The following is a 20,000-nucleotide window of genomic DNA, read 5'->3' as shown; positions in this document are numbered from 1 at the left end:
ACCATCAACATGGGTGTCAGACACTACCATCATCATGGGTGTCAGGCACTACCATCAACATGGGTGTCAGACAATACCATCATCATGGGTGTCAGACACTACCATCATCATGGGTGTCAGACACTACCATCATCATGGGTGTCAGTCACTACCGTCAACATGGGTGTCAGACACTACCATCATCATGGGTGTCAGTCACTACCAGCATCATGGGTGTCAGACACTACCATCATCATGGGTATCAGTCACTACCATCATCATGGGTATCAGTCACTACCATCATCATGGGTGTCAGTCACTACCATCATCATGGGTGTCAGTCACTACCATCAACATAGGTGTCAGACACTACCATCATCATGGGTGTCAGTCACTACCATCAACATGGGTGTCAGACAATACCATCATCATGGGTGTCAGACACTACCATCATCATAGGTGTCAGACACTACCAACATCATGGGTGTCAGACACTACCATCATCATGGGTGTCAGACACTACCATCATCATAGGTGTCAGACACTACCATCATCATGGGTGTCAGACACTACCAACATCATGGGTGTCAGACACTATCACCATCATGGGTGTCAGACACTACCATCATCATGGGTGTCAGACACTACCATTATCATGGGTGTCAGACACTACCACCATCATGGGTGTCAGACACTACCATCATCATGGGTGTCAGTCACTACCATCATCATGGGTGTCAGTCACCATCATCATCATGGGTGTCAGTCACTATCATCATGGGTGTCAGACACTACCATTATCATGGGTGTCAGACACTACCATCATCATGGGTGTCAGACACTACCATTATCATGGGTGTCAGACACTACCATTATCATGGGTGTCAGACACTACCATCATCATGAGTGTCAGTCACTACCATCATCATGGGTGTCAGTCACCATCATCATCATGGGTGTCAGTCACTATCATCATGGGTGTCAGACACTACCACTATCATGGGTGTGGGACACTACCATCATCATGAGTGTCAGACACTACCATTATCATGGGTGTCAGACACTACCATCACCATGGGTGTCAGTCACTACCACCATCATGGGTGTCAGACACTACCATCATCATGGGTGTCAGACACTACCATCATCATGAGTGTCAGACACTACCACTATCATGGGTGTCAGACACTACCATCACCATGGGTGTCAGTCACTACCACCATCATGGGTGTCAGACACTACCATCATCATGGGTGTCAGACACTACCATCATCATGGTTGTCAGTCACTATCATCATGGGTGTCAGACACTACCATCATCATGGGTGTCAGACATTACCATCATCACGGGTATCAGACACTACCATCATCATGGGTGTCAGTCACTATCATCATGGGTGTCAGACACTACCATTATCATGGGTGTCAGACACTACCATTATCATGGGTGTTAGGCATTACCACTATCATGGGTGTCAGACATTACCATCATCATGGGTGTCAGACACTACCATCATCATGGGTGTCAGACACTACCATTATCATGGGTGTCAGACATTACCACTATCATGGGTGTCAGTCACTACCATCATCATGGGTGTCAGACACTACCATCATCATGGGTGTCAGACACTACCATCATCATGGGTGTCAGACACTACCATCATCATGGGTGTCAGACATTACCCTTATCATGGGTGTCAGACATTACCACTATCATGGGTGTCAGTCACTACCATCATCATGGGTGTCAGACACTACCATCATCATGGGTGTCAGACATTACCACTATCATGGGTGTCAGACACTACCATCATCATGGGTGTCAGTCACTACCATTATCATGGGTGTCAGACATTACCACTATCATGGGTGTCAGTCACTACCATCATCATGGGTGTCAGACACTACCATCATCATGGGTGTCAGACATTACCACTATCATGGGTGTCAGACACTACCATCATCATGGGTGTCAGACACTACCATTATCATGGGTGTCAGACATTACCACTATCATGGGTGTCAGTCACTACCATCATCATGGGTGTCAGACACTACCATCATCATGGGTGTCAGACATTACCACTATCATGGGTGTCAGTCACTACCATCATGGGTGTCAGACACTACCATCATCATGGGTGTCAGACACTACCATCATCATGGGTGTCAGACGCTATCACCATCATGGGTGTCAGTCACTACCATCATGGATGTCAGTCACTATCATCATCATGGGTGTCAGTCACTACCATCATCATGGGTGTCAGACACTACCATCATCATGGATGTCAGTCACTACCATCATCATGGGTGTCAGTCACTACCATCATCATGGGTGTCAGTCACTACCATCATCATGGGTTTCAGACACTACCATCATCATGGATGTCAGTCACTACCATCATCATGGGTGTCAGTCACTACCATCATCATGGGTGTCAGTCACTACCATCATCATGGGTGTCAGACACTACCATCATCATGGATGTCAGTCACTACCATCATCATGGGTGTCAGACACTACCATCGTCATGGATGTCAGTCACTACCATCATCACGAGTGTCAGACACTACCATCATCATGGATGTCAGTCACTACCATCATCATGGGTGTCAGACACTACCATCATCATGGATGTCAGTCACTACCATCATCACGAGTGTCAGACACTACCATCATCATGGATGTCAGTCACTACCGTCATCACGAGTGTCAGACACTACCATCATTATGGGTGTCAGACACTACCATCATCATGGGTGTCAGACACTACCATCATCATGGGTGTCAGTCACTACCATCATCATGGGTGTCAGACACTACCATCATCATGGATGTCAGTCACTACCATCATCACGAGTGTCAGACACTACCATCATCATGGATGTCAGTCACTACCGTCATCACGAGTGTCAGACACTACCATCATCATGGGTGTCAGACACTACCATCATCATGGGTGTCAGACACTACCATCATCATGGGTGTCAGTCACTACCATCATCATGGGTGTCAGACACTACCATCATCATGGATGTCAGTCACTACCATCATCATGGGTGTCAGACACTACCATCATCATGGATGTCAGTCACTACCATCATCATGGGTGTCAGACACTACCATCATCATGGATGTCAGTCACTACCATCATCATGGGTGTCAGACACTACCATCATCATGGATGTCAGTCACTACCATCATCATGGGTGTCAGACACTACCATCATCATGGATGTCAGTCACTACCATCATCACGAGTGTCAGACACTACCATCATCATGGATGTCAGTCACTACCGTCATCACGAGTGTCAGACACTACCATCATCATGGGTGTCAGACACTACCATCATCATGGGTGTCAGACACTACCATCATCATGGGTGTCAGTCACTACCATCATCATGGGTGTCAGACACTACCATCATCATGGATGTCAGTCACTACCATCATCACGAGTGTCAGACACTACCATCATCATGGATGTCAGTCACTACCGTCATCACGAGTGTCAGACACTACCATCATCATGGATGTCAGTCACTACCGTCATCACGAGTGTCAGACACTACCATCATCATGGGTGTCAGACACTACCATCATCATGGGTGTCAGACACTACCATCATCATGGGTGTCAGTCACTACCATCATCATGGGTGTTAGACACTACCATCATCATGGATGTCAGTCACTACCATCATCACGAGTGTCAGACACTACCATCATCATGGATGTCAGTCACTACCGTCATCACGAGTGTCAGACACTACCATCATCATGGATGTCAGTCACTACCGTCATCACGAGTGTCAGACACTACCATCATCATGGGTGTCAGTCACTACCATCATCATGGGTGTCAGACACTACCATCATCATGGATGTCAGTCACTACCATCATCACGAGTGTCAGACACTACCATCATCATGGATGTCAGTCACTACCATCATCACGAGTGTCAGACACTACCATCATCATGGATGTCAGTCACTACCATCATCATGGGTGTCAGACACTACCATCATCATGGGTGTCAGACACTACCATCATCATGGATGTCAGTCACTACCATCATCATGGGTGTCAGACACTACCATCATCATGGATGTCAGTCACTACCATCATCACGAGTGTCAGACACTACCATCATCATGGATGTCAGTCACTACCATCATCATGGGTGTCAGACACTACCATCATCATGGGTGTCAGACACTACCATCATCATGGATGTCAGTCACTACCATCATCACGAGTGTCAGACACTACCATCATCATGGATGTCAGTCACTACCATCATCATGGGTGTCAGTCACTACCATCATCATGGGTGTCAGACACTACCATCATCATGGATGTCAGTCACTACCATCATCATGGGTGTCAGTCACTACCATCATCATGGGTGTCAGACACTACCATCATCATGGGTGTCAGACACTACCATCATCATGGATGTCAGTCACTACCATCATCATGGGTGTCAGACACTACCATCATCACGGATGTCTGACCAACATTTCACAAAGGTATACAAACTATACGCAAATTACCTGGGTCAACCTACCAGCGGGTAGGTTGTTTACTGACGGCTGAGAGTCAGACCAAACTATGTAAGTCATGACGCTGAAAAACGTTTAAACAAACTATCTTACAAGTTCACTTGCAAGATAGTTACAAGTTCACTAGTAAGATAGTTACAAGTTCACTAGTAAAATAGTTACAAGTTCACTAGTAAGACAGTTACAAGTTCACTAGTAAGACGGTTACAAGTTCACTTGTAAGATAGTTACAAGTTCACTAGTAAGATACAAGTTCACTTGTTAGTTACAGGTTCACTTGTAAGATAGTTACAAGTTCACTAGCAAGATACAAGTTCATTTGTAAGATAGTTACAAGTTCATTAGTAAGATAGACAAAAGTTCACTAGTAAGATACAACTTCAATAGTAATATAGTTACAAGTTAACTAGTAAGGTACAAGTTTACTAGTAAGATAGTTATAAATTCGCTAGTAAGATAGTTACAAGTTCACTAGAAAGATACAAGCTTACTAGTAAGTTAGTTACAAGTTCACTAGTAAGATACATGTTCACTAGTAAGATACAAGTTCACTTGTAAGATGGTTACAAGTTCACTAGTAAATTTGTTACAAGTTCGCTAGTAAGATAGTTACAAGTTCAGTAGTAAGATACAAGTTCACTAGTAAGATAGTTACAAATTTATTAGTAAGATACAAATTCACTTGTATTGTAGTTAAAAGTTCACTTGTAAGATAATTACAAGTTCACTTGTAGATAGTTACAAGTTCACTTGTAGGATAATTACAAGTTCACTTGTAAGATAGTTACAAGTTCACTTGTAAGATATTTACATGTTTATTAGTAAGATACAAATTCACTTGTATTATAGTTAAAAGTTCACTTTTAAGATAATTACAAGTTCACTTGTAAGATAGTTACAAGTTCACTTATAAGATACAGGTTCACTTTTATGATCATTAGTAAGATACAAGTTCACTTGTAAGGTAAAAGTTCACTTGTAAGATCGCTAATAGGATACAAATTCACTTGTAAGTTCACTTGTAAGCTACAAATTCACTAGTAAGATATAAACTCACTTGTAAGATACAAGTTCGCTTGTAAGATCACTAGTAAGATACAAGTTCACTTGTAAGAACACAAATACAAGTTCACGTGTAAGATCACTAGTAAGATACAAGTTCAATTGTAAGATCACTATTAAAATACAAGTTCACTTGTAAGATCACTAGTAAGATACATGTTCACTAGTAAGATAGAGGTTCACTTGTAAGATAGTTACAAGTTCACTAATATGATACAAGTTCGCTAGTAAGACACAAGCTCACTTGTAAGATAGAAAAGAGTTCACTTGTAAGATAGATAAAAGTTCACTTGCAAGATAGATAAACGTTCACTTGTAAGATAGGTAAAATTTCACTTGTAAGATAGATAAAAGTTCACTTACAAGATAGATAAAAGTTCACTTGTAAGATAGTCACAAGTTCACTTGTAAGATAGTTACAAGTTCACTTGTAAGTAGTTACAAGTTTACTAGTAAGATACAAGTTCACTAATAAGACATAAGTTCACTTGTAAGATAGATAAAAGTTCACTTGTAAGATAGGCACACGTTCACTTGTAAAATAGACACAAGTTCACTTGTAAGATAGACACAAGTTCACTTGTAAAATAGACACAAGTTCACTTGTAAGATAGACACAAGTTCACTTGTAAGATAGACACAAGTTCACTTGTAAAATAGACACAAGTTCACTTGTAAAATAGACACAAGTTCACTTGTAAAATAGACACAAGTTCACTTGTAAGATAGACACAAGTTCACTTGTAAGATAGACACAAGTTCACTTGTAAGATAGACACAAGTTCACTTGTAAAATAGACACAAGTTCACTTGTAAGATAGACACAAGTTCACTTGTAAAATAGACACAAGTTCACTTGTAAGATAGACACAAGTTCACTTGTAAGATAGACACAAGTACACTTGTAAAATAGACACAAGTTCACTTGTAAAATAGACACAAGTTCACTTGTAAAATAGACACAAGTTCACTTGTAAAATAGACACAAGTTCACTTGTAAAATAGACACAAGTTCACTTGTAAGATAGACACAAGTTCACTTGTAAGATAGACACAAGTTCACTTGTAAAATAGACACAAGTTCACTTGTAAAATAGACACAAGTACACTTGTAAGATAGACACAAGTTCACTTGTAAAATAGACACAAGTTCACTTGTAAAATAGACACAAGTTCACTTGTAAAATAGACACAAGTTCTCTTGTAAAATAGTCACAAGTTCACTTGTAAGATAGACACAAGTTCACTTGTAAGATAGACACAAGTTCACTTGTAAGATAGACACAAGTTCACTTGTAAAATAGACACAAGTACACTTGTAAGATAGACACAAGTTCACTTGTAAAATAGACACAAGTTCACTTGTAAAATAGACACAAGTTCACTTGTAAAATAGACACAAGTTCTCTTGTAAAATAGTCACAAGTTCACTTGTAAGATAGACACAAGTTCACTTGTAAAATAGACACAAGTTCATAATGAATCAAGACTGTCATGACCTGGAATAACTTCAAATATCAACATAACTCACCTCTCAACCTCCACACCGCAAGAATAAGCAAATACAGCTCATCTCATCTACACATGATTACGTATGATTTAGGTTTAGGTCTGTGTATGATTTCCACTGTTTTGTATGATGCACAAAGTTATACTCTGAAAAATAACATCATCCACATAGCTATCTGTGACACCAGTTTTGTAGACACGTATCACTTATGTAGCTGCATGTCACTAATGTAGCTTCATGAGACCTGTGTAGCTACATACCACTTATGTAGTGCATGTCACTTATGTAGCTTCATGAGACCTGTGTAGCTACATACCACTTATGTAGTGCATGTCACTTATGTAGCTTCATGAGACCTGTGTAGCTACATACCACTTATGTAGTGCATGTCACTTATGTAGCTTCATGAGACCTGTGTAGCTACATACCACTTATGTAGTGCATGTCACTTATGTAGCTTCATGAGACCTGTGTAGCTACATACCACTTATGTAGTGCATGTCACTTATGTAGCTTCATGAGACCTGTGTAGCTACATACCACTTATGTAGTGCATGTCACTAATGTAGCTTCATGAGACCTGTGTAGCTACATACCACTTATGTAGTGCATGTCACTAATGTAGCTTCATGAGACCTGTGTAGCTACATACCACTTATGTAGCTTCATGAGACCTGTGTAGCTACATACCACTTAACCACTTATGCAGTGCATGTCACTTATGTAGCTTCATGAGACCTGTGTAGCTACATACCACTTAACCACTTATGTAGTACATGTCACTTATGTAGCTTCATGAGACCTGTGTAGCTACATACCACTTATGTAGCTTCATGAGACCTGTGTAGCTACATACCACTTATGTAGTGCATGTCACTTATGTAGCTTCATGAGACCTGTGTAGCTACATACCACTTAACCACTTATGTAGTACATGTCACTTATGTAGCTTCATGAGACCTGTGTAGCTACATACCATTTATGTAGCTTCATGAGACCTGTGTAGCTACATACCACTTACGTAGCTTCGTGAGATTTATGTAAATGCATACCATTTATGTAGTGTTGCATGCCAAGTATGTAGTGTTGCATGACACTTATGTAGTGATGCATGCTACTTATGTAATGATGCATGCCAGTTATGTAGTGTTGCATGCTACTTATGTGGGGATGCATACCAGTTATGTAGTGTTTCATGCGAAGTATGTAATGTTGCATGCCACTTATGTAGTGTTGTATACCACTTATGTAGTGATGCATGCCGCTTATGTAGTGTAGCATACTACTTATGTAGTGATGCATGCCGCTTATGTAGTGATGCATACCACTTATTAGTGTTGCATACCACTTATATAGTGTTGCATGGCAAGTATGTAGTGTTGCAATACCACTTATGCAGTTACATGTCACTTTTTCTTCCTGGCCGCAAGTAAGGTGTTTGACACAGCTGTAAGATCACTTGAGGGTCGATGACACTTTCCTGGCGGCGGTGATCACTTTCACTTTCCACGGTGATGATGGTGGTAATGACAGTGAGGATGGTGATTATGATGATGGTGCTGGTGAAGATGATAATGAATATGATGATGATGGAGGTAATGATGAAGAATATGACATGGATGATGGCAATAATGAGTATGATGATCATGAAGATAATGACAATTATGATGTTTCTCCTGCCGATGATGATGATAATGATGACTGCTATGATGATAATGATAATAAAATAAATTATTATTATTATTATCATTGTAAAACACACCTGGTTCAGTTGTCTGTCAGTTCTAACAATGTTCTCAGTAGTAGTACCAGTTCCTAGTAACCAGTTATCAGTAACCAGTGTACCAGTAGATGACTCACTACCAACCGTCTGCGTGAATCACTGACTGTATTCATATTGCTGCTGACCATAGCAGGATTTCAAACACCCTCACCCGTAGGCACTATGGGTCAGTCTTAGGCAGCAGAGAGAGGCAGGTCGGCTGTTGTCGCTTCCCATACTTCCCGTTATATATTATACGTACTGCCAGCCTACGTGAGTATTCTTACCCATCCACGTATCGAAAACCCACATGACAATGTTACTGGTTCAGTTGTCTGTCACTTCTAACAATGTTACTGGTTCAGTTGTCTGCCAGCTTTAACAATGCTATTGGTTCAGTTGTCTGCCAGCTTTAACAATGCTACTGGTTCAGTTGTCTGTCACTTCTAACAATGTTACTGGTTCAGTTGTCTGCCAGCTTTAACAATGCTACTGGTTCAGTTGTCTGCCAGCTTTAACAATGCTACTGGTTCAGTTGTCTGCCAGTTCTAACAATGCTACTGGTTCAGTTGTCTGCCAACTTTAACAATGCTACTGGTTCAGTTGTCTGTCACTTCTAACAATGCTACTGGTTCAGTTGTCTGCCAGTTCTAACAATGCTACTGGTTCAGTTGTCTGCCAGCTTTAACAATGCTACTGGTTCAGTTGTCTGCCAGTTTTAACAATGCTACTGGTTCAGTTGTCTGCCAACTTTAACAATGCTACTGGTTCAGTTGTCTGTCACTTCTAACAATGCTACTGGTTCAGTTGTCTGCCAGTTCTAACAATGCTACTGGTTCAGTTGTCTGCCAGCTTTAACAATGCTACTGGTTCAGTTGTCTGTCACTTCTAACAATGCTACTGGTTCAGTTGTCTGCCAGTTCTAACAATGCTACTGGTTCAGTTGTCTGCCAGCTTTAACAATGCTACTGGTTCAGTTGTCTGCCAGCTTTAACAATGCTACTGGTTCAGTTGTCTGCCAGCTTTAACAATGCTACTGGTTCAGTTGTCTGCCAGCTTTAACAATGCTACTGGTTCAGTTGTCTGCCAGCTTTAACAATGCTACTGGTTCAGTTGTCTGCCAGCTTTAACAATGCTACTGGTTCAGTTGTCTGCCAGCTTTAACAATGCTACTGGTTCAGTTGTCTGCCAGCTTTAACAATGCTACTGGTTCAGTTGTCTGCCAGCTTTAACAATGCTACTGGTTCAGTTGTCTGCCAGCTTTAACAATGCTACTGGTTCAGTTGTCTGCCAGCTTTAACAATGCTACCGGTTCAGTTGTCTGCCAGCTTTAACAATGTTACTGGTTCAGTTGTCTGCCAGCTTTAACAATGCTACTGGTTCAGTTGTCTGCCAGCTTTAACAATGTTACTGGTTCAGTTGTCTGCCAGCTTTAACAATGCTACTGGTTCAGTTGTCTGCCAGCTTTAACAATGCTACTGGTTCAGTTGTCTGCCAGCTTTAACAATGCTACTGGTTCAGTTGTCTGCCAGCTTTAACAATGCTACTGGTTCAGTTGTCTGCCAGCTTTAACAATGTTACTGGTTCAGTTGTCAACATTCCTGAAATTCTCTTTTGAATTTCTCACATAATTCTCCACGGCTTTTCGTGACGTGGTACGCATCTCTGCCCACTTACAACATGTTCCTTTACACCTCTCCTCTTCCTTCTGACGTGACTGCACTAACATGAGTTGAAGCTTTCCCTTGAGTGCTATAGTGTTGTCACACCCTCGTGGCAAGCCCTGGACTTTGGTACGATGGTTATTGAATTAAATTTGTTACAACAATATTTTTTCTGACTTATTTCTGAGGGGAAACTCTCCTAATTTATTCCGCCTCTTCATACCTTCAATCCCAGGCGAACACTGTTACATATTAATTTTATTTAGTTTTATTGTTAGAAAATAATTAAATATGGTGTTCCTGTGCTGACACACGCACACAGAAACATTATCTGGCGTTATTACCTTTGTTTATTTTAGGGATACACGTTACTAATTAGTTTATTTTTACCAGTTATATTGTGTTGAATTCTTTGCTTCACTCTAGGAATATACATTCCACCTAATTTGTCGTAAGTTTTTATTAGGTTTACGAGTCACGACTTTCCCAGACCTGTGTTGGCGCATTGTAAGTAGTAGTAGTAGTAGTCGTAGTGTGTACTTACCCAATTGTGGTTGCAGGTTCATAGCTCTTGGCCACGCCTCTTCACTGGCCGCTACTAGTTCCACTCTTGCCCTTCTACGTGAGCTTCTTCATACCTATTTTTAAAGCTATGTATGGATCCTGCCTCCACCACCTCCCTTTCCAGATTATTCCACTTCCTGATAACTCTATGACTAAGGAAATACTTCCTAACATCCCCGTGACTCATCTCAGCTTTCAACTTCCAACTGTGACCTCTTGTTGATGTGTCCCATCTCTGAAACATCCAGTCCCTGTCCACCTTGTCGATTCCTCTCAGTATTTTATATGTTTTATCATGTCTTCCCTGTCCCTCCTGTCCTCCAGTGTCGCCAGGTCGATTTTCCTTAACATCTCCTCGTAGGACATGCCCCTTAACTCCGGGAATAGTCTCGTTGCAAACCTTTGCACTTTCTCTAATTTCTTGACGTGCTTGGCCAGGTGTAGGTTCCAAACTGGTGATGCATACTCCAATATGGGCCTGATGTATACGGTGTACAGAGCCCTGAACGGCTCCTTACTGAGATGTCGGAATGCTATTCTTAGGTTTGCTAATCGCCCGTATGCCGCAGCAGTTATTAGGTTGATCTGCGCTTCAGATGTCTTCGGTGTTATATTCACCCCAAGATCCTTTTCCTTAAGTAAGGTTTGTAATCTTTGGCCCCCTAGACTGTATTCTGTCTGCGGTCTTCTTTGCCCTTCCCCCGATCTTCATGACTTTGCACTTGGCGAAGTTGAACTCCAGGAGTCACTTACTGGACCAGGCCTGCAGCCTGTTCAGATCCCTTTGTAGTCCTGCCTAGTCCTCCTCCGATTGAATTCTCCTCATTAACTTCACATCATCTGCGAACAGGGATACTTCTGAGTCTATTCCTTTTGTCATGTCGCTCACATATACCAGAAACAGCACCGGTCCTACGACTGACTTCTGGGGACCCCCGCTCGTCACAAGTGCCCACTCTTCCACCTTGTCGCGTACCATGACTCGCTGCTGCCTTCCTGTCAGGTATTCTCTGATCCACTGCAGTGACTTCCCTGTTATACCTGCCTGGGTCCTCCAACTTTTGCACTCTCTCTCTCTTGTCTTACTGCTGTAACCTTTGTCATAAAACTCCAGTAAGTTTGTGACGCAGGACTTCCCGTCCCAGAATCCATGCTGGTTGTCGTTGATAAGCTCATTCCTTTCTAGGTGCCCCACCACTCTTCTCCTGATAATCTTCCATACCTCAGGGAGATGCTCTGTTTCGATAGATGTGTTGAAGATTGTTGTTAGTGTGTGTGTACTCACCTATTTGTACTCACCTAGCTGTGGTTGCAGGGGTCGATCCACCGCTCCTGGCCCCGCCTCTTCACTGTCGCTACTAGGTCACTCTCCCTGCTCCATGAACTTTATCATACCTTTTCTTAAAGTTATGTATGGATCCTGCATCCACTACATCATTTTCCAGAGTATTTCACTTCCTGACAACTCTATAACTGAAGAAATACTTCCTAACATCCCTGTGACTCATCTGAGTCTTTAACTTCCAATTGTGACCCCTTGTTGCTGCGTCCCATTTCTGGGACATCATGTCTTTGTCCAGCTTGTCGATTCCTCTCAATATTTTGCATGACGTTATCATATCATCCCTATCTCTCCTGTCCTCAAGTGTTATCAGGTCGATTTCCCTTAACCTCTCCTCGTAGGACATACCCCTTAGCTCCGGGACTAGTCTCGTTGCAAACCTTTGCACTTTCTCCAATTTCCTTATGTGTTTGGCTAGGTGTGGGTTCCAGACTGGTGCTGCATACTCCAATATGGGCCTTATGTACACGGTGTACAGGGTCCTGAACTATTCCTTATTGAGATGTCAGAATGCTATTCTTAGGTATGCTAGGCGCCCATATGCTGCAGCAGTTATTTGGTTGATGTGAACCTCAAGAGATGTGCTCGGTATTATACTGACCCCAAGTTTGTAAAGTTTGTAATCTCTGGCCTGCTAGAATGTACTCCATCTGCGGTCTTCTTTGCCTTTCCCCAATCTTCATGACTTTGTACTTTAGTGGGGTTGAATTCCAGGAGCCAGTTTCTGGACCAGGCCTGCAGCCTGACCAGATCCCTTTGTAGTCCTGCCTGGTCTTTCGGCTGAATTCTCCTCCGTCATGTCGTTCACATATACCAGAAACAGCACTGGCCCTAGGACTGACCCCTGAGGAACCCCGCTCGTCACAGGCGCCCACTCTGACACCTCGTCGCATACCATGCCTCGCTAATGTCTTCCCGTCAGGTATACTTTGATCCATTGCAGTGCCTTCCCTGTTATACTTGCCTGGCCCTTCAGCTTTTGCCCTAATCTCTTGTGTAGTACTATCTCAAAAGCCTTCTTACAGACCAAGAAAATGCAGTCTACCCACCCTTTTCTCTCTTGTCTTACTGTTGTCAACCTGTCATAGAACTCCAGTAGGTCTGTGACACAGGATTTCCCATCCCTGAAACCGTGTTGGTTGTCGTTGATAAGCTCATTCCTTTCTAGGTGTTCCACCACTCTTCTCCTGATAATCTTCTCCATGACTTTACCTACTATACATGTCAGTGACACTAGTCTGTAGTTTAATGGTTCGTGTCTGTCTCCTGTTTTAAAAATTGGAACTACATTTGCTGTCTTCCATACCTCAGGTAGTCGCCCTGTTTCGAAAGATGTGTTTGGAGACTGTTGCTAATGGCACACATAGAACCTCTGCTCCCTCTTTTAGGACCCATGAAGAGATTTTATCCCCCCCCCCATCCTCGGTTGTGTGTATTGTGTCCAGCACTTGGTGTACCCCATCCGTCCATCTTTCTGGAGTCCTTTCTGTTTCTTCTATGAATACTTCTTTGAATCTCGTGTTGAGCTCCTCTCATACTTCTAGGTCGTTTCTTGTGATCTCCCTTCCTTCCTCAGCCTGATTACCTGGTCCTTGACTGTTGTTTTCCTCCTGATGTGTGTATGTACTCACCTAGTTGTACTCACCTAGTTGAGGTTGCAGGGGTCGAGTCCTAGCTCCTGGCCCCGCCTCTTCACTGGTCGCTACTAGGTCACTCTCCCTGAACGGTGAGCTTTATCATACCTCTGCTTAAAGCTATGTATGGATCCTGCCTCCACTACATCGCTTCCCAAACTATTCCACTTCCTGACTACTCTGTGGCTGAAGAAATACTTCCTAACATCCCTGTGATTCATCTGTGTCTTCAACTTCCAACTGTGTCCCCTTGTTGCTGTGTCCCATCTCTGGAACATCCTGTCTTTGTCCACCTTGTCAATTCCTCTCAGTATTTTGTATGTCGTTATCATGTCCCCCCTATCTCTCCTGTCCTCCAGTTTCGTCAGGTCGATTTCCCTTAACCTCTCCTCGTAGGACATACCTCTTAGCTCTGGGACTAGTCTTGTTGCAAACCTTTGCACTTTCTCTAGTTTCTTTATGTGCTTGGCTAGGTGTGGGTTCCAAACTGGTGCCGCATACTCCAATATGGGCCTAACGTACACGGTGTACAGGGTCCTGAATGATTCCTTATTAAGATGTCGGAATGCTATTCTGAGGTTTGCTAGGTACCCATATGCTGCAGCAGTTATTTGGTTGATGTGTGGTTCAGGAGATGTGCCTGGTGTTATACTCACCCCAAGATCTTTTTCCTTGAGTGAGGTTTGTAGTCTCAGGCCCCCCTAGACTGTACTCCGTCTGCGGTTTTCTTTGCCCTTCCCCAATCTTCATGACTTTGCACTTGGTGAGGTAGAACTCCAGGAGCCAATTGCTGGACCAGGTCTGCAGCCTGTCCAGTTCCCTTTGTAGTTCTGCCTGGTCTTCGATCGAATGAATTCTTCTCATCAACTTCACGTCATCTGCAAACAGGGACACTTCAGAGTCTATTCCTTCTGTCATGTCGTTCACAAATACCAGAAACAGCACTGGTCCTAGGACTGACCCCTGTGGGACCCCGCTGGTCACAGGTGCCCACTCTGACACCTCGCCACGTACCATGACTCGCTGCTGTCTTCCTGACAAGTATTCCCTGATCCATTGTAGTGCCTTCCCTGTTATCCCTGCTTGGTCCTCCAGTTTTTGCACTTATCTCTTGTGTGGAAGGTTAGCACAGGCACCACTGTGACCACAAATGCAAGTTTTTACAGACGAATCTCCAGCTAGCGTGGCCGTGACGAACTCAAGCTCAAGTCCTCTCACTGCCGTCAACATGACTCACGAAATCGTAATGACACGATTGCAAACAAACCATACCACGGGCGGGATCTGAACCCGCGGTCAGAGAGTCTCAAAACTCCAGACCGTCGCGTTAGCCACTGGACCAGCTAGCCACAATAAGATTCGTTGGACGAATCTTATTGCGTGTGCGCGTGTGTGTGCGCGCGCGTGTGTGTGCGCGCGCGTGTGTGTGCGCGTGTGTGTGCGTGTGTGTGTACGTAATATACAGCAGTTCCCAGAATATAAAACATAAATAAGTAGTTCTCTCATACAAAAAAAATCCATTAAGAAAAAGCATGAAATTTTTGATGAAGCGAACAATGTAGAAGTGAACTGCGATGATGATTATGATACTGTTGAAGAGGAGGGAAAAGTAAAAGAAGAAAAGGAATAGGAAAGAGAATCTAGATAAAGGACAGGTGTAATATGCCAGCCATAAAGTGTGTTAGTGTCGAGCATGAGCAAGCTTGTTGGTACACGATCATCACTGTAGCGACACTCACACCCTCCTACATTATACATTATTATACCAAGGTAATGTTTACACAGAATTATAAGAAATTTAACGGCCAATGAAAGGACAACAAGTGGACCAAACTATTTAATATTAAATTACACGGTGTAGCCTAGTTAGAACTGATATTACTAGGCATATGCAGGTTCCATAACATGCAACAAGCCTAGAATTATTCTTGGTATTGTTATTATTATTATTATTATTATTATTATTATTATTATTATTATTATTATTATTACATTCTTAAAGACATTGTAGTTGTAGTGCACTACTTCAGGTACTGTACCTATATACTTCCCACAGGTACTGTACCTATATACTTCCCACAGGTACTGTACCTATATACTTTCCACAGGTACTGTACATATATACTTCCCACAGGTACTGTACCTATATACTTCCCACAGGTACTGTACATATATACTTCCCACAGGTACTGTACCTATATACTTCCCACAGGTACTGTACCTATATACTTCCCACAGGTACTGTACATATATACTTCCTTTTCAAATCACTTGTTCTCTCTAGGCTGGAATACTGCTGTACATTAACATCTCCATACAAAGCAGGTGAAATCGCAGATCTAGAGAGTGTACAGAGATCCTTTACTGCACGTATAAGTTCTGTCAAGCACCTTAACTACTGGGAACGCTTGGAAGCACTTGACTTGTACTCGTTGGAACGCAGGAGGGAGAGATATATCATAATCTACACTTGGAAAATCTTGGAAGGAATGGTCCCAAATCTGCACACAGAAATCACTCCCTACGAAAGTAAAAGACTGGGCAGGCGATGCAAAATGCCCCCAATAAAAAGTAGAGGCGCAATTGGTACACTAAGGGAAAACACCATAAGTGTCCGGGGCCCAAAACTGTTCAACAGCCTCCCATCAAGCATTAGGGGAATTGCCAATAAACCCCTGGCTGCCTTCAAGAGAGAGCTGGACAGATACCTAAAGTCAGTGCCGGATCAGCCGGGCTGTGGCTCGTACGTTGGACTGTGTGCGGCCAGCAGTAACAGCCTAGTTGATCAGGCCCTGATCCATCGGGAGGCCTGGTAATGGACCGGGCCGCGGGGGCGTTGATCCCCGGAATAACCTCCAGGTAACCTCCAGGTAACAGGTACTGTACATACATACTTCCCGCAGGTACTGTACATATATACTTCCCACAGGTACTGTACATATATACTTCCCACAGGTACTGTACATATATACTTCCCACAGGTACTGTACATATATACTTCCCACAGGTACTGTATATATATACTTCCCACAGGTACTGTACATATATACTTCTCACAGGTACTGTACATATATACTTCCCACAGGTACTGTACATATATACTTCCCACAGGTACTGTACATATATACTTCCCACAGGTACTGTACATATATACTTCCCACAGGTACTGTACATATACTTACCACAGGTACTGTACATATATACTTCCCACAGGTACTGTACATATATACTTCCCACAGGTACTGTACATATATACTTCCCACAGGTACTGTACATATATACTTCCCACAGGTACTGTACATATATACTTCCCACAGGTACTGTACATATATACTTCCCTCAGATACTGTACAAATATACTTCCCTCAGATACTAGTTTTCTCAGTGGTATTCTACCCACGATATGTCTTCCAGCAGGACTGGAGTTTCTACCACATTTACATAGCAACTTTTACCTGCCCACGACTCACAACAGTCGACTAACACGGGGAAGGTAGGTCACTCCGGGTGTATGAAAAACGTTTCCCCTGGCCTGAGGTTCGAACCTGGGACGTAGCATTGTGAGCTGAGCTAACAACTGACAAGTAGTAATCTCGTTAAGGACCCCCAATGGGAATAGGCTAAACTGCTTAGGCCTCAAGCCGGATTAAGATTTCGTAGGCCCCTGGGCTACAGGTACCATGAGGCCCCTGGGCTACAGGTACCATGAGGCCCCTGGGATACAGGTACCGTGAGGGCCCCTGAGCTACAAGTACCGTGAGGACCCTGGGCTACAGGTACCGTGAAGCCCCTGGGCTACAGGTACCATGAGGCCCCTGGGCTACAGGTACCATGAGGCCCCTGGGATACAGGTACCGTGAGGCCCCTGAGCTACAAGTACCGTGAGGACCCTGGGCTACAGGTACCATGAGGCCCCTGGGCTACAGGTACCATGAGGCCCCTGGGATACAGGTACCGTGAGGCCCCTGAGCTACAAGTACCGTGAGGACCCTGGGCTACAGGTACCGTGAGGCCCCTGGGCTACAGGTACCGTGAGGACCCTGGGCTAGAGGTACCGTGAGGACCCTGGGCTACCACCCCTGTAGCCCCTCCAGCTGGCGGAGGACCCTGGGCTGCAGTCCCTGAAGGCCCTCCCTTCATCCCTGCTTGAATTATCGTGTGATAGTAATTCTCCAGTTTTATTAACTTCCTGGGTTAATTTCAATAAAGTCTTCTTCGTTGCTATCTCAATGTACGATGGTTTCATTCATAGTGCCAGACTTACTAGGCTAGTTAAGACGATGCCAGAATGTTAACTGGCACTTGCCTCATGGGAGAGTGGGACAGGTGGGAGGAAGGGACGGGAGATCGGAGGAAGGGGAGGGGGATGGGAGGAAGGGGCGGGTGATGGGAGGAAGGGGCGGGGTACGGGAGAAAGGGGCGGGGGACGGGAGGAAGGGGCGGGGGATGGGAGGAAGGGGCGGGGGACGGGAGAAAGGGGCGGGGGACGGGAGGAAGGGGCGGGGGATGGGAGGGAGGGGCGGGGATAGGAGGAAGGGGCGGGGGACGAGAGAAAGGGGCGGGGGACAGGAGGAAGGGGCGGGGGATGAGAGGAAGGGGCGGGGGATGGGAGGAAGGGGCGGGGGACGAGAGAAAGGGGCGGGGGACGGGAGAAAGGGGTGGGGGACGGGAGAAAGGGGCGGGGGACGGGAGAAAGGGGCGGGGGACGGGAGGAAGGGGCGGGGGATGAGAGGAAGGGGCGGGGGATGAGAGGAAGGGGCGGGGGATGGAAGGAAGGGGCGGGGGACGGGAGAAAGGGGCGGGGGACGGGAGGAAGGGGCGGGGGACGGGAGGAAGGGGCGGGGGATGAGAGGAAGGGGCGGGGGATGGGAGGAAGGGACGGGGGACGGGAGAAAGGGGCGGGGACGGGAGGAAGGGGCCGGGGACGGGAGGAAGGGGCGGGGGATGGGAGGAAGGGGTGGGGGACGGGAGGAAGGGGCGGGGAATGAGAGGAAGGGGCGAGGATGGGAGGAAGGGGCGGGGGAGGGAGAAAGGGGCGGGGACGGGAGAAAGGGGCGGGGCACGGGAGACAGGGGCGGGGCACGGGAGGAATGGGCGGGGGACGGGAGAAAGGGGCGGGGAGGTGGGGGTGAGAGAGTTTTTAATTCTTTTTAATTAAAATCATTAGGTGCACGGATACCTTTTACCCAAGATATTAATACTTCCAGAAGGACTGGAGTTTCTTACACACTAGACTGGAGTGTTTTCTTATATAGAAGATGAGACTCCGGCAGGACTGGAGTCTAACACAGGACTGGACTAATTTTTTTATTTTTTACACATGATATGAGATTTCATATTTTTTCTTAAATGCGACCCACAACAGTAGACTAACACACACGTACATATTTTTACTGGCAGGTGGGCAGGGACATCAGCGGTGTAAGGGAACTTCCCGCCCGTGAGTCGAATACTCTAAACATAACTCCTGCATAACCACAAGGTTATGGCAGGGGTAGAAGACTGGGGAGTGAGAAAAGTGGGAGAGTAGTGTTCCTAAATGGGGAAGGGAAGAGAGTGAGAGCAGTATCAGAGGTAACTTACCAAGTACCACCTATAACACGGTATTATTGTCAACAATATTATTGTTAAGGCACTAATATTATAATAATCATAATCAACTTGGGTTCTACAAGTTCATGACACAACTTATACAGACATAGTGTTAAAACAGCACTACTTTTAAGGCAACACTGTCTCTACGACAATATTATTCATAAAGTAATGAGCTGGTCAGTGTTTTCAGGTTCTTGCCCATCCTGTCAATATTCTCCAGGTAGGTAATGCTAATGACATACCGACTCAGTCATCGTACAATAAGAAAATGAAACTGGCACTGAAAGAACTTGATGCCAATTAAAGAGAAGTGGA

The 20,000-nt window shown here is 44.4% G+C and overlaps 1 protein-coding gene across 2 annotated transcripts in view; it reads right to left on the bottom strand.

Annotated features, from left to right (window-relative positions):
* Positions 1–20,000, bottom strand: part of LOC128693346 (protein PBDC1) — a 438,868-nt gene that overhangs the window by 214,672 nt on the left and 204,196 nt on the right. The gene's annotated exons all lie outside the window — the stretch shown is intronic.

Source organism: Cherax quadricarinatus, chromosome 28 (genome assembly GCF_038502225.1).
Source record: "Cherax quadricarinatus isolate ZL_2023a chromosome 28, ASM3850222v1, whole genome shotgun sequence".
Classification (NCBI taxonomy): domain Eukaryota; kingdom Metazoa; phylum Arthropoda; class Malacostraca; order Decapoda; family Parastacidae; genus Cherax; species Cherax quadricarinatus.
Note: the sequence above shows the minus strand (reverse complement) of the source record. Positions and strands in the feature narration are given on the sequence as shown.